This window comes from Crocuta crocuta, unplaced genomic scaffold, assembly GCF_008692635.1.
Source record: "Crocuta crocuta isolate KB4526 unplaced genomic scaffold, BGI_CrCroc_1.0 scaffold167, whole genome shotgun sequence".
In the NCBI taxonomy this organism is placed as follows: Eukaryota; Metazoa; Chordata; class Mammalia; order Carnivora; family Hyaenidae; genus Crocuta; species Crocuta crocuta.
In genome coordinates, this window is record NW_027532406.1 from 3164735 (window position 1) to 3179450 (window position 14716).

The 14716-nt window shown below is 39.0% G+C and overlaps 1 protein-coding gene across 2 annotated transcripts in view; it reads left to right on the plus strand.

Moving 5' to 3' along the window:
- Window positions 1-5511: 5511 nt before the first annotated feature.
- Window positions 5512-14716, plus strand: part of P4HA1 (prolyl 4-hydroxylase subunit alpha 1) — a 70278-nt gene continuing 61073 nt past the window's right edge. Inside the window, exon 1 of one of the 2 annotated variants that reach the window (XM_077778726.1) lies at window positions 5512-5629. The gene's annotated coding sequence lies outside the window, so the exon portion shown is untranslated. The remainder of the gene's footprint in view (window positions 5630-14716) is intronic. The other variant, XM_077778724.1, reaches the window with a different exon arrangement.

Below are 14716 nucleotides of genomic sequence, written 5' to 3' on the forward strand. Positions count from 1 at the left end.
ATTGTAGGAACTCAGAGACCTCAGCAGATAAAGGCTTCATCTTGATATGGGCTTCCATGGTAACTGCAATACTCAGAAGGGACCATGATGAAACACATTTTGACTTTCAAACACGTCACTTTCATTGGCCAAAGCAAATTGGTTGGCCACAACAAACTTTAACGAAGGTGAAGAAGGGCAGAACTTTCTGTCTGGTAAAAGTCCTAGAAATATTTGGTGAACAGTACTAACAGATACCATAGGAAGTAGCCTTGCCTCACCAACCAACAGTAGAAAATATGTGTAGTTAATGTGCAGTTGATTCAAGTTTAACAGAATTAAATCTAAAGAAATCCTGGATTAATTTTAAATTAGAACTGCAAGTAGATACAAAGAAGTTTAATTTTTATATAAGTTGTTATTATGATATGGAAATCTGCTTAATATTGACAAAATATTAATGGGCAGAGTAAGTTTGAAAACTGTCATGGCCCCTGTCATATCAAATCCAATCAAGATTCAAAATCAAACTCTTCAGCTGCTCTGCAAATTCAGCTCACTTTCCCAACTTCCTTATTTTGGTTATTGATACCATTATTCTGCCAGCTTTCCAAACTAGAGACCATGGCACATTTTTTGTGTAACTAATATGCCCTGCTGTACCAGCTTGAGGGTATGCCTTTTACCAATAAAATTGAAGGTCTTAATGCTTCTGTCCTACTTGCTGAGAGGTCTTTCTTTCTGTCTAGAGTCCTCTTCCTCAGATAATTCCCATGATTTCAAGAATGCTTATCCTGTGTAAGGGGTCAGCCCTAATTTACTACATTCATTTCTAGGCCAGAACATTAGGAAATTTGCTCAGACCCTTGAGAAATGTCGTCTTCAGATGTTTCAGTCATGGTCATATAAGTGAATGTATCAGTTTCCTTTTTTTTCTGTGATAAATTACCACCAACTTGACAGCTTAAATAATACAAATTTATTATCTTACAATTCTGTAGGTTAGAAGTTTTCCATAGGTCTCATTGGGTTAAAATCAGAAGTATTGGCAGGGCTGTGTTCTTTCTGGAGGCTATAGGGAAGAATCTGTTTCCTTGCCTTTGCCAGTTTCTAAGGCCCTCCCACATTCCTTGGCTCATAGCCCCTTCTCTCCATCTTCCAATCAGCAATGTAGCAAATATCTCACTTTGCTTCCATCCTCACAGCTCTTTCTCTGATCACAGCTTTAATGAATCATTTAATTAAGTTTGGCTTACCTGGATAATACAGACTACTCTCACCACATCAAGGTCCTTAATCAAATTACATCTGCAAAGTTCTTTTGCCACGTAAAGTAACATAGTCACAGGTGTAAGGGAGTAGTATGTGGACATCTTTGAGGGGCCATTATTCTGCCTGCGACAGTGAGCATCCCTATTGAGGCCACATGATATATAGTTGGTTTAGCTTCCCCGCTGCAGCCACTTTCCTCAATGCCACACTGACAGGATGTTAGTGACTGGAATGGTTTCGAGTTTCAGCTGCATTCATCTCGTGAGTTTCATGTTCCTACTCACGATTAAACAGAAAGTCCCTGTCACTCCTCATCCCAAGTCCCATCCCCATGTCCAGTGACATGGAAAGCTCATATTCTTACATTGCATTTTTCCTTTGTGAAAGTCAATAGCATAAATATTACCCCACTATTTAAAATACTTCAGGGGCATCTGGGTGGCTTAGTCGGTTAAGCATCTGACTCTGGGTTTTGGCTCAGGTAATGATCTCATGGTTATGGGATTGAGCACGGTAGGTGCTGAGTGTGAAGCCTGCTTGGGATTGTCTCTCTCCCCCTCTCTCTCTTGCCCTTCCTCACTTATGCCCTCTCTCTCTTTTTCAAAATAAAAAACTAAAATTTAAAAAGTAAAATATTTCATGCTTTCCATTGTACTTGTTACAGTACTAGACAGGCCTTTCATAATCTAGCCTTTGCATACCAGTCACTCTGGATTCTCCCTTGCTTATGGAACTACAAGCACACTGAATTTCTTTCAGCGTCTCAACTGCATCAAGTTTTTTCCTGTCACATGTTCCTCACACAGGCTATTCTCTCTTTAGAATCTAGCTCTTGTTCACACACTTCATCTGGCCAACTCAGGTCTCAGTTTATATGTCACTTCTACAGTGATACTTTCCCTGTGTTATTTATCTAAATTATGTCCCTACTGTTATTCTTTTCCATAGCACCTTATTTTATTTTATTATAATTAATATGTATGTATATATGTACTTATTTACTGTATTGTTGGTTTCCTTCAAAGGACTCCAGGTTATATGACAGCAGGAATCATATATCACTCTGTCCAATAAGATTATAAACTCTTTAAGAAACTGTCTAATTAAAGTTTGATCTTCCACAGCCCAGTAGGCAGTGTCTTGGACACCGTTGGTAGGCGTTCCATAAATATTTATTCAATGAATTTTGGACTACTAATCTAGATTCCTTGTTCTTTTCTATTTCACATAGCATAATATTCTAAAATATTACTTCTATCATCTTAATCCCCTGCTGGAAAACCTACCCACAATTACCTATTTTATCAAATTCTCAAGTAAAGTATGTAGTATTTTATAATTCTCACAACACAACTCAATACTTACCTACTCTCTCAAATGATTTCTAATTGTTTCTTATGTGTGAATGCAATTGGGTTAAAATTGCCTTCGACAAGGCATCCAGGTTGTTTGAGTGATTCTTGATTTTGGCTTGGGCCATGATCTCAGAGTTGTGGAATCATCCCTGCGTCAGGCTCTCTCCCTCTGTCTCCGTCCCTCTCCCCTGCTCATGTGCTCTTTCTCTCTAAAAACCAAAAACAAGGGGCACCTGGGCGGCTTAGTCGATTAAGCGATTAAGCGTCGGACTTTGGCGCAGGTCATGATCTCATGGTTTGTGTGTTTGAGCCCTGTGTCTGGCTCTGTGCTGATAGCTTGGAGCATGCTCCAGATTGTTTTCCTTTCTCTCTGCCCCTCCCCCGCTCATGCTGTTTCTGTTTCTCAAAAAAATGAATAAACACGTTAAAAAAGAAAAATTTGGGGGCACCTGGGTGGCTCAGTCGGTTGAGCGGCCGACTTCGGCTCACGTCATGATCTCGCGGTCTGTGGGTTCAAGCCCCCGCGCCGGGCTCTGTGCTGACAGCTCAGAGCCTGGAGCCTGTTTCAGATTCTGTGTCTCTCTCTCTCTCTCTCTGCCCCTCCCCAGCTCGTGTTCTGTCTTTCTCTGTCTCAAAAATAAATAAAAACGTTAAAAAAATTAAAAAATATATATTTTACACATCCAGGAGCCCCTGACTGGGTCCGTTGGTAGAGCATGTGACTCTTGATCTTGAGGTTGTGACTTTGAGCCCCACATTGGGGGTAGAGACTACTTTACAAACATTTTTATGCACCCAAATAATTAGAAGAATCTCCCACAGATTAGCTTTAGGCTCCCTAAGTTTCAACTTTGTTTCTGCTTCACTATACATATATTTTAGATGGTAAAACATAGGACACATTCAAATAGCTATGTTTGTCCTGCACCTTTGTTTTACAATGATGGGTGGGTTGGCACAATGGGTGGTAGTATTCTTGGATGCCATTCCTACACTGGGACAGCTGGCAATATTTTAACTATGCATAGAAGTGACTGTGAGTTACAAAAATATATCCCGCTAAACTCAAACCAAATGTATTCTAACTCAACTTCCTTGAACTAAATTTAAAAAATGCCTGCTAGCCACTCTTATACCACTGGACAAGGGGAAGTGTGACAGAGGAGAAATCTGTGAAGAAAGAGTTTGCAGTCTAAAGATTGCATTTAAAATTTTTGTGAACTGTGTGCATACACTGCTAGGGCCCCTTCCAGGGCCTTAGAAAAGGCATATGAGGATGAAGTCCCTCAAAGTTGCAGTTTTCTTAGCTTCACAGTAAATCTGCCTCAGGGTCTGGGGCCATTTTATTTATAGGGTGGACTGTCAATTTTTCAGTCAGCTTATACAGGGCCAGTGGACATGTTGATTACACCTCCATTTGAGGTAAAGATTTGCCTCCTGTGCCAAAGGACTCTCTGCTATTTGTTTAGACTAGGAGTTCTCAAACTCTTTGATCTCATGACCATTTCACTCCTAAAAAGTACTGAGGACTCCAAAAAGCTTTTATGAGAATATCAACATTAATGGTATTAGGAGTTAAAACAAACATATAAAATATTTATTAATTCATTTAAAAACAAAAAACAATAAATCTGTTGCATGTTAGCATAAATAACATTTTTTAATGAAATATAACTATTCTTTCAAAGCAAAAAGCATTTAGTGAGAAGAGCGGCATTATTTTACATTTCTGCAAATCTCCATAATGTCTGGCTTAGTAGAATTCTCCTGCATTCAATCTGTTGCAATACCACCTAACATGTAGACTCCGGAAAAGCCCAGTCTTAGTATGAAATAATTTTGTCCTTGAAGAGCCCCTAACTACACTTTGAGAACCTCTGAGTTAGACATCATTATATCTACTTTCTGGTTGCCTAGAGCTTCCAAAGTACCTGTTCTCTGTATATAATTAACCCCACCTCCTAAGTAAGAGTCGAATGTTAATTTTTGCTGTGTTTTTTGGCATACATGGAAGACTTTAGAAGCAATTTTTAATGAATCTCAAATCTTAGTCATTCCTTTTTACTGGCAAGGGTCAAAGTATCTCCTTCATTATCTGCTCCCTGATAGCAAGACTTTCTTCTTTTAGGAATATAATGGTCAAGGCAAATGTTAGACTAAGACCAAACACAATACTGGGTGCCTTATAGGGTGTAACAACACCATCTAGTATTTACCCAGTCCTTTCTGCGTGCTAGGAATGTACTAAGTGCTTTGCATACATTATCTCATCTAATTCTCACAGTAATCCTATGGGATACCTACCATCATTCCCATTTTGCAAAGAAACTGAAAGACGGGAACTGAACCCCAACAATCTGTCTCCAGTGCCCGTAGTCCATTATCTACTGATCAAGTATAAAGGTAGCAGATAAAGTGAGATTCGTATCAAATGACAGAGGAGGTGAGAAAGGGAGGTTAGTAAAGCAAAAAGCCTCAGGGCCAAGACAGCAGAAATACCAAGAGAGGATGCACTGTATTATTTTCCACCCGAGGCTTCTTTTTTGCTTCATTTTCTACGCTCCCATGTCCCTCTTCTCATATTTAAGTTATCTCATTGCTGGTGGTTTCGACGCCCAGGCCTGAGGCTGATCTTGAAATTAAGGCGTTAAACAACCTGAAGAACAGTAGCGAGGCAAATCCGAGGTAACGAAGGTGACGGTGGCGTGGCGAGAATTCTGCGCAGGCGCCTCACAGCCCCAGGCCCGCCCGTCATCCCCCTCCCGCCTAGGACTCCGGGGCTGGCGGGAGGACGGGTGTGGGCGGCGGGTGCGGACCGNTGATCGAGCTCACGTAGCGAGGGCTGCAGTCGCCTCCTCCCTAGCGCCGCCGTCGCAGCCTAGAGGTTATAAAAGGGCTAACTGGCTCCCTCTGCTGCCCAGTCGCGCCGCCAGCGGGCTGAGGGGAAGGAGCAGGTATCGGGCCCGAGAGCAGGCTACAGGGGAAACTGAAGAACGCGCCGCTCCTCCCGCCCCACTTCCCAGGTGAGACGCTTCTCCGACCCCGGGGACTGTGGCTTCGGCCCTAGGACCGTCGTGGCCCTTCTCGGAAGGCTGTGGCGGTTCGGCCCTTGCCCTCTCTGGTGGGATGGCTTGGGAGCGGAGGGTTCTCCAGTTTACCACAGTGGCCTTAATACCTTCATTTCTGGAGACTCGGCCTCGCGCCCCCTGACTGCCCCAGAAGCCCCTCTGCCCTTCGCCGTGCTCCCCTTCCCGCCTCCTGCCTGGTCGGCGCCCCCGACCGTTGGGGCTGCGGCAGCCTCAGTCTCCGCCCTGGGGACCAGGACTTTCTTGAATATTCCTTCCTTCCCGGGCAGGGCTCACCCTGTTGATTTTTCCGAGCTCCTCTCATACCTGGTCCTCCCTACAAAAGCTGGGGGGAACGCGAGGGCGGGGCGTAGGTTTCTGGCCTCCACCGCGGCAGATGGTTAGCATGTGGCGGGGTGGAGAGCGGATTTTAAAGCTTAGAGCCGGAGCTGAAGCACTCGCGGCATTTCTACCCTATCGAAAAGTCTTCGGGTCTGGGAAGCGGACCCAGCTGGTGAAGTTCAGATTCGACTCATCTGTTGCGCGCAGCGATGCTGCTGGAGTAGCTAGATGCAGCCCGGGGCGCCGAGTTTCGGGCTGCTCCGTGGAGGAGGGTGGCTGTCAGATCACCCGGTCTTCGGGGAAGCTGCTCTTCCTTCCTTCTTCCTCCACGATTTTTTTTTAAAGGCACATGAGCTACCCACTCCGCACTTTGTTTCTCTCAGCAGAGTTTGCTGCTTCTAAAAGTCCACATCAGTAAAACGAGTTTCATGGTTGTGTGGGAACATTGAGTTGGATTGCACGAATGGTCCTCCAGATCTGTGTTTTAAAGGGGGAGGGAGGGAATGGTACCATCTCGCCTGTTTCTAGGAGACTGTTTCTCCCAAATAACCGAATGTATTAAGTACAATTCAGTTTTAGACACAAACATGCGTCCCGGGCAGTGAAGACTCGGAATTTTGCACTGTTTGCTTTAAGAAACGGATGAAGAAGAAGCTAGCTCTCCTTTTAGGAATTGATCTGAAAGGCCACAGAGGCTTGCCAATTTCAACTTAACTGTTTCTGGTTTCTGCGAGAGCTGTGGCTCCTGGACTTTCCCTTGGAATGCACTCACTCCAAAGGGATGAAACAGCCACTACGTGAGTGGGGGAGGGGAAAAGACGTGGCAGCAGTGTTCTTTCATCGTTTTTGCTCATTAAAGAAAAAGTTTCTGGGAAGAAACGTGTTTCCACTTTTAGGTTTAGGTGTGTGAATAGCCTTATGAATGAGACTAGTCTTCTGAAATAATCAGACGAAATAGCAGGGACACTGGAATTTAATTTATCAAACATTTTAAAGGGATTTTTCTGGTCAAGTCTCTGGAGAAAATGAATACATACCTTAAGCAGGAAATATTCAATAAGCTGAAAGTGAACAGCCATTAATATGGTTTGCCTTCATTGAAAGTTTAAGTGGACATTTTTTCTTTACCTTTGGCTTTTAGCCTGTGAATATAATTTCAGAATCTTAAGAACCTCAAATTTTTCCTTTTCCTTTCCGTGGGAAGCACAGGTTTTATCACTTACCTTTACAACCCATGTCAATTTTGGTTTGAAACGTTATGCCTTAAGTCCTGCCAGTATTTTAGACAGCTGATGGCAAATGCTCTTTATAGATTTAACAGAATAGGAAGAGGACTACTTTGTCTCCTTTTAGGTGGGTTATGCTGTTTCCTTTGAGATCTTAGAATGAATTTTATTTTGAAGTACTTAAAACCAGGACTTTGGTAAGTGGATGATTACATTGGCCATTTTGTGTCTTGCTAACTAAGGTAGTAAAACAGATAAAAGAAATATATATAACTTTTAATTACTGCAGGACACTTTAGACAGTGCAAAAGACTATTGAAAAAAGAAAGCTTTCCTATCCTAGGTGGTCCAGGTTGTTGCAGGTGAATCTTGGCTTTTTGATGAAGAGATATTAACCTTTTCTAATACTGCATAGTGGGCAAGCAGTATCTTTCATAAGGTGATTAAGTCCAAACTCCTGCTTTTATTCCAGAAATGCAGCAAGAGTTATTCCAGGGACCCGGTGGTAAAGCTGGGAGCCTTTTTTCTGTGGAAGGAATGCCTTAATTTATTTAGTAATTAGTTATCAACTGAGATATACTTACTGCTCTTAGATTTGAAAAGTGTACCCTATGAGATACATAGTAACAATTCTCAACTTATTTTAAGAGAATCTGACAGAAGGTAAGGATCCTGGGTAAAATGCAAGTGCACACATCTGCATCGAGTATTATATACCATTTACAGATACTCCCCTCCCCCAACCCCACACATCTGTAAACTATCATAAGAATAAATAAAGTTAATCTTCTAGTATATGTAGGTATCTTGAGGCAGTATTCTTGAATATTTATGAAAATGGAACTGAGCTTCTACGTCTGAGTGGACTTGAGTATATAGAAGACAATAACAAACTTTTTCTGAAAGGGCTTTAACAAAAGTTAATAGTTTGGTGGGAGAATTGCTAAGTTGCTAAATTGTCTAGGCAATCACATATGACATTACCCTCCCCCTGCCGCCAGCTGCCCCCTCTGTTGTAATATCTCCTTGGTTCTATTCTGAAAGTGGAAAATGCTTGAATGTAAACAGAAATAAATCGCATAGGCCCTTGGCATTAAACCAGTCTTCTTACAGTGAGAACTTAAATCTTATAATTAAATCATAATGTGTGTGTGTGTGTGTGTATACAATATTTGGATATGTAAGGGACAAGCCAAATAAAGTGTGTATGTATATTTGTGAAACTAGTTAAGCTTCGTTCATGTTTCTTTCTTTTTTTAATGTTTTTTATTTATTTCTGAGAGAGAGAGAGACAGCATGATCAGGGGAGGGTCAGAGAGAGAGGGAGACACAGAATCCGAAACAGGCTCCAGGCTCTGAGCTAGCTTAGCTATCAGCACAGAGCCCAATGCGGGGCTTGAACCCACTAACTGTGAGATCATGACCTGAGCCGAAGTTGGATGCTTAACCGACTGAGCCACCCAGGCACCCCTAAAGCTTCATTCATGTTTCTACTCAGTGAAATTTATTTGTATAAATTGAAGCTATCTTCTCATTAGTTTTTCTCTGGCTGAATATTCTGCCTTAATAAAAACTAGAAATTCAAAAGTCTTCATTAAGATCACTCCAGCAGGGCGAGGATGTGGAGAAACGGGCACCCTCCTACACTGTTGGTGGGAATGTAAACTGGCACAGCCCCTCTGGAAAACAGTGTGGAGGTTCCTCAGGAAACTAACCATAGAACTCCCCTATGACCCAGCAATAGCACTGCTAGGAATTTACCCAAGGGATACAGAAATGCTGAGGCATAGGAGCACATGTACCCCAATGTTCATAGCAGCCCTCTCCACAATAGCTAAAACATGGAAAGAGCCTAAGTGTCCATCAGCCGATCAATGGATCAAGAAGATGTGGTTTATCTATACCATGGAATACTACATGGCAATGCGAAACAATGAAATCTGGCCATGTGTAGCAACATGGATGGACCTTGAGGGTGTTATGCTGAGCGAACTAAGTCAGGCAGAGAAGGACAAATATCACATGTTTGCACGTATAGGAGGATTAGGAGGAACTTGACGGAGGACCATGGGGGAGAAGAAGGGGGGAAATGGCGGGGGAAAGGGAGAGAGGCAAACCATGAGAGACTCTTGAATGCTGACAAAAACTGAGGACTGATGGATGTGGGGGGGGGTGGGCATGGAGGAGGGCACTCGTGGGGATGAGCACTGGGTGTTATGTGGAAACTAATTTGACAATGAACTATTTGTAATAAATAAATAAACTAAAAAAAAAAAAAAAAAAAAAAGATTACTCCAGCAAATTTTGAACTTGGTATAATGAAAAACATTCCTTTTCCTGATGTTGCTCTGGATGATCAGTTTGAGTATATTTGGTTGGACGTTGACAAGAATACAGTATAGGATTCATGCTTCTTACATAGTGTCATCTGTGAATGCATACTATCTTAGACTTATGCCTCTTCTTGCTTAGTATTTCATATAAATATGTCCATGTTTTGGTGGTTTGCCTATTTTTCATTTAAATAGCAATGTTATAATATGTTAATATACTCAGCCTTTCTTTGTTGGGTATTTGAACTGTTTCTACATTAAAAGTAGTGCAAAGAGAAGGCTGTTAACTAGTGGTTTATTTTATAATATACCTGTATCGCTACAGTAACCTTTAACCAGTTTTCTTTCTTTGTGCATTTTATTTTTCCTTAAGAAAAGAAATACATGACAGTAAAACCCTGTATCACTAATTTTTCTTTCCCCTAAAAGAATTTTTTAGGGACACTGGACTAGGCTCTAAAAAGATTTTTTTAATCTACTTGATAACAATGAACATACTTTGTATTTTTTAAAGTGTTGTTTCATATATTATATAATTTGATCCTTAAAATAATTCTGTGGATAGTTTTATATCATCCTCATTTTTACAAATGAAGAAACTGAAGCTCAGAGAAGTCAAGTAATTTGCCCAAGAATACAGTAACTGTCAGCACTAAAACTTGGACCCAGGTTATCTGTTTTCTTATTCACATTACTTCATTCTTGATGATTGATCAGATTGAGTTTGAGGAAATGGAATGGAAAAACATCAATTTAATTCTATATTACCAATGTGTTATAAATGTTTTCAATATCCAGAGTTGAAATAAGGTAGGTTCCTGGTTATTACTAAAATAATCATTCCACTCAATTCAATGTTAAAAGCATTTATAATGTGACTGGTAGCCTATGGGAGAATCAAAAGAATGATGAAAAATGGTTTGTAGGAGAAATAAGACAGGAAAGTTACATGCTATACAAGCATAGTTCTAACTTTTTACTTGATGTTAAATATGAGTATGTGTTGAATGGAAATCCGTATCTAGATTCACATTCCTGCAACTATGAATTTATCTCTCCCTATTCTAGTATATGTGGTTTTATTTCATATATATTTTTCCGAACTTGACAGCTTTGGATCTGGCATCAGAAGAAAAGGGGGAATTGAAGGCTAGAATGAGTAGAGGGAAAGAAAGATGGAATTTGCCCTAAAATTTGTATAAATTCCTGGGCAGGGAGCTACCCATTGTCCATTAGGAGATATGAGGAGCCCAAATAAAAAATTTTTTTGCATATGAATATCTAACTATTATAGACTACTTTTGCTTTATTGAGTTGCCTTTATGCCTTTGTCAAAAACAAACAGACCATTTTCTGTTTGGGATTCTCTATTTCGCTCCACTGATCTACATGTTTCATTGAAAATTCTGTTTTTGGAATATTTTGTCATCACCTCATATTTGTTATTTAAGTTTAAAAATTCTAAAATGTAAATATCTAAGTTTTACTTTTCATTTGTATCCTTAGGGTGGTGTAGACAATAACATTGTCTTGTTAAAACTTCCTTTGTAAATAAAAAATAAATGAAATTTGTTTTGGAGCAAAAGGGATTGATAATGGTATCATGTCAACTAGTAGTGCTGGGGAGTTGAATATTTGGATTTTGCTAACTCTGTCCAGGATTTGAATTTGTGCTACTTTGACTTTTTTAGCTCACTTATTTACTTACAGAAATAGAGATATTCTATTAAATGTTTATTTAAAAATGCAGAAGTTGAGTAAAGATAATTGTGATTCCACTGCTCAGTTGTTAACATTTTTTAAATTACTGTGTGAAGTTTTAATGTGTGTGTGTGTATAAAATATTTAAACTCAGAGATTAGACTTTAACACTTTTCCACATACATATTTACCACTCTCCAAAGTAGAAAACAAGCCTAGTTTTAAGAGTTTGAATCTCTAAAGGATTGCTGCTTTTTATATTGCTGGTTTTTTAATACCCTAACCAATATTTATTGATATTTTTGTTATTAAATACACACAGTTTCATTAATATAAATCAATTAATCTAGCCAAGAGAAGATGCTACAAGGTCTTTTTTAAAATGAGAAATATATAGACTATGTTAATATTTGGAAATACCAGCATTCATAAGCTACAAATAAAGCATGCATAATTTAATGGTTAGTCCTTTTCCTTTTTCCCTTCCACTGCCTCTGTCCACTTACTTCTCCTACTCAAATTCTTAAATTATAAAAGCATCTGTATGCTAGTAGACTTGGCTACCTGTTCCTTCTCACAGTCTTAGCCCAGGATTGAGGTTTCTGGGCTTCCCACCATTTGCCAAGTCTTTTCTTTTTCTACATCCCTTGAAACACCTTTGGCAACAAATCCATCTATTCTTAAGTTCTTGCCTCACATCCAAAAGTAACATTTCTTAAGTGTCTTCTATGTGTTAAGTATCCTCCTAGGCACTTCTATCTAAATTTACTCGTGTTTTTTTTTTTTTTTAATTACTTGCTGATGATCAAATTTGACCTCATGTTTTGATACCTTTTTGGCTTATTTGGCTTTCTGTTAAGCGGACCACCAAATAAAGGTGGACATTACTGATGAATCTTACTAGTTTGGGGGCTTTTAAAATCATGTATGGTAAATTTATTTGTATTCTGTATTCTGGGCACGAGAATCCTGACCTTTTTTCCTACATTGGAAAATGTATCCATTTTTAACTGAAGCATTTGAAATAGTTGAGGGGTGTATTATACAGTTTAAAAGTCAGTGAAGAATAGCACCATTTTAATAATAGATTGATTTCTTTCTCACATCTCCATCAGCCTATATTTATTTGTAAAATGTCTCTGGTTTAGAGGAACTTGGCTTTTATAGTTGAAATAGAAACTTTAAACATTGAGTTTAAGTTCAGTTTTCTTTTAACTGGTAAAACATTTTATTCACTTTTATTTTATGTGTTTAGACCCTTTTGTTTTTATTTTTATTTTTTAAAATAGATTATTGTCAAGTTGGTTTCCATATAACACCCAGTGCTCATCCCAACAAGTGCCCTCCTCCATGCCCATTACTCCCCTACCCTCTCCCCCATCCCCATATTCACTTTTATTTTAAATTTATTTATTTAAATTCAAGTTAGTTAACATACAGTGTAGTATTGGTTCCAGGAGTAGAACCCAGTGATTCAACACGTACATATAATACCCAGTGCTCATCCCAACAAGTGCCCTTCTTGATGCCCATCACCCCCATTTAGTCCATCCTCCCACCCATCTCCCCTCCAGCAACCCTCAGTTTGTTCTGTCTTTAAAACTCTCTTACGTTTGCCTCTCTCTCCATTTTTATCTTGTTTTTCCTTCTTTTCTCCTATGTTCATCTGTTGTGTTTCTTAAATTCCACATGAGTGAGATCATATGGTATTTGTCTTTCTCTGACTGACTTCGCTTAGCATAGTACACTCTAGTTCCATCCACTTTGTTGGAAATGGCAAGATTTCATTCTTTTTGATCACCAAGTAATATTCCTCTGTGTGTGTGCGTGTGTGTGTGTGTGTGTGTGTGTGTAAAATACATACTTCACTTTTGAATTTTTACACGTTTTCTCGTTTTGTGTAAGGTGGAAGCTAGAACTCTTTAAAAGACCTATGCAAATCTAGTACATCAATAACCAATAATTTTCTTTTTTGGTATACTGTTTTCACAACCACAGGTGTGCTTGCTAGGTAATAAGATAACCATCACAGAAGTAAATATGAGGCAGAATACTGGTAAAGGAAAACAGAGCAAGTTTAAATTCAATTTTGAATCCAAATTCCAATTTAAATTTTTTATTAAAAAAGTGGATTAAAGTAATATTCTAAATTCTGTATCTCTGATATAGAAGTGGCACTTATTGGGTCTCTAACAAGCCAAAAAAGTCTGCTTCGGATTCTGTGTCTCCCTCTCTCTCTCTGACCCTCCCCTGCTCATACTGTCTCTCTCAGAAATAAATAAAAAACATAAAAAAAATTAAAACATGAAAAAAAGAAATAAAGAAGACTTAATTTGTGCTGGTCTTTTGCATTGACTATAAAAACTGTCAAAAAAATTAAAGTCTAACACAGATGTCAGGAAGACCAACAGTTGAATGTGGGATTTGTATGAGGTTAAGTGAACTTAAGTTGGAGCCTTCTAAAAGAAGATTTGGAACCATTGTGGAAAGTATGGAGAGGCTGATACAAGGAGACCCATGGAAAATTTTTAGCGTCAGAGAAAGTTCAGATTAGAATATCAGGCATTCTTTAGTTGGCCATATTAATTTTTGATGATTTTTCTGGGAAAGACCAACTTTTTAAAATGTTGCAATTTTATTTCTTGGAAGAAAATGTTAGAACGAAAGACTAATAGAATTATTTGCCAGATACCCTGTTCCTAGTAATTCATTGAGTAACTTGTATGCACAATTCAATGAATCCTGGTAACTCAAAGTTGTAAATATTTACAATGTAGTAGGACTGTTTTTAAAATCTGTTTCCAGGTGTGATTGACCCATGAGTGTATGGTATTGGACTTTCCTGGGACAACTATAGGAAAGTTTTGGATAAATATTATACTTTACTATTTGTTTTTATCCAGGCTTACCTGAGAATGTGTTTTTTGGTAACATATTTCTGTCCTCATGGCTTCCAAAATATAATATTCATGCATATTAAACATTATGTATAATGTACATGTATATTATAAAAACTCGATAATAAACACTAATAAACCTGCCATCTAACCAAGTTCAGGATATTATCCGTAATTTTTCTGTAGTGTTTCAGCACTAAATTATATGGCAGTATAAATTTATCTTTGTATCTTTGACTCCTCTTTGGCTTTCTTTTTTCTTTTCCTCCTCTCTTTTTTCCTTCCTTCCCTCATTTCTTTCTCTTTTTTTTCTTTCTTGCTTGCTTTCTAAGTTTGTTTATTTTGAGAGTGAGCACGAGTGGGGAGGGTCAGAGAGAGGGAGACAGAATCTCAAGCAGGTCTGTGCTCTCAGCACAGAGCCTGGTGTAGGGTTTGATCTTGCAAATTGTCAGATCATAACCAAAATCAAGATTTGGAAACTTACTGACTGAGCCACCCAAGTGCCCCTCTTTTTTTTTTTTTTTTTTTTTTTTTTTTTTTTTTTTA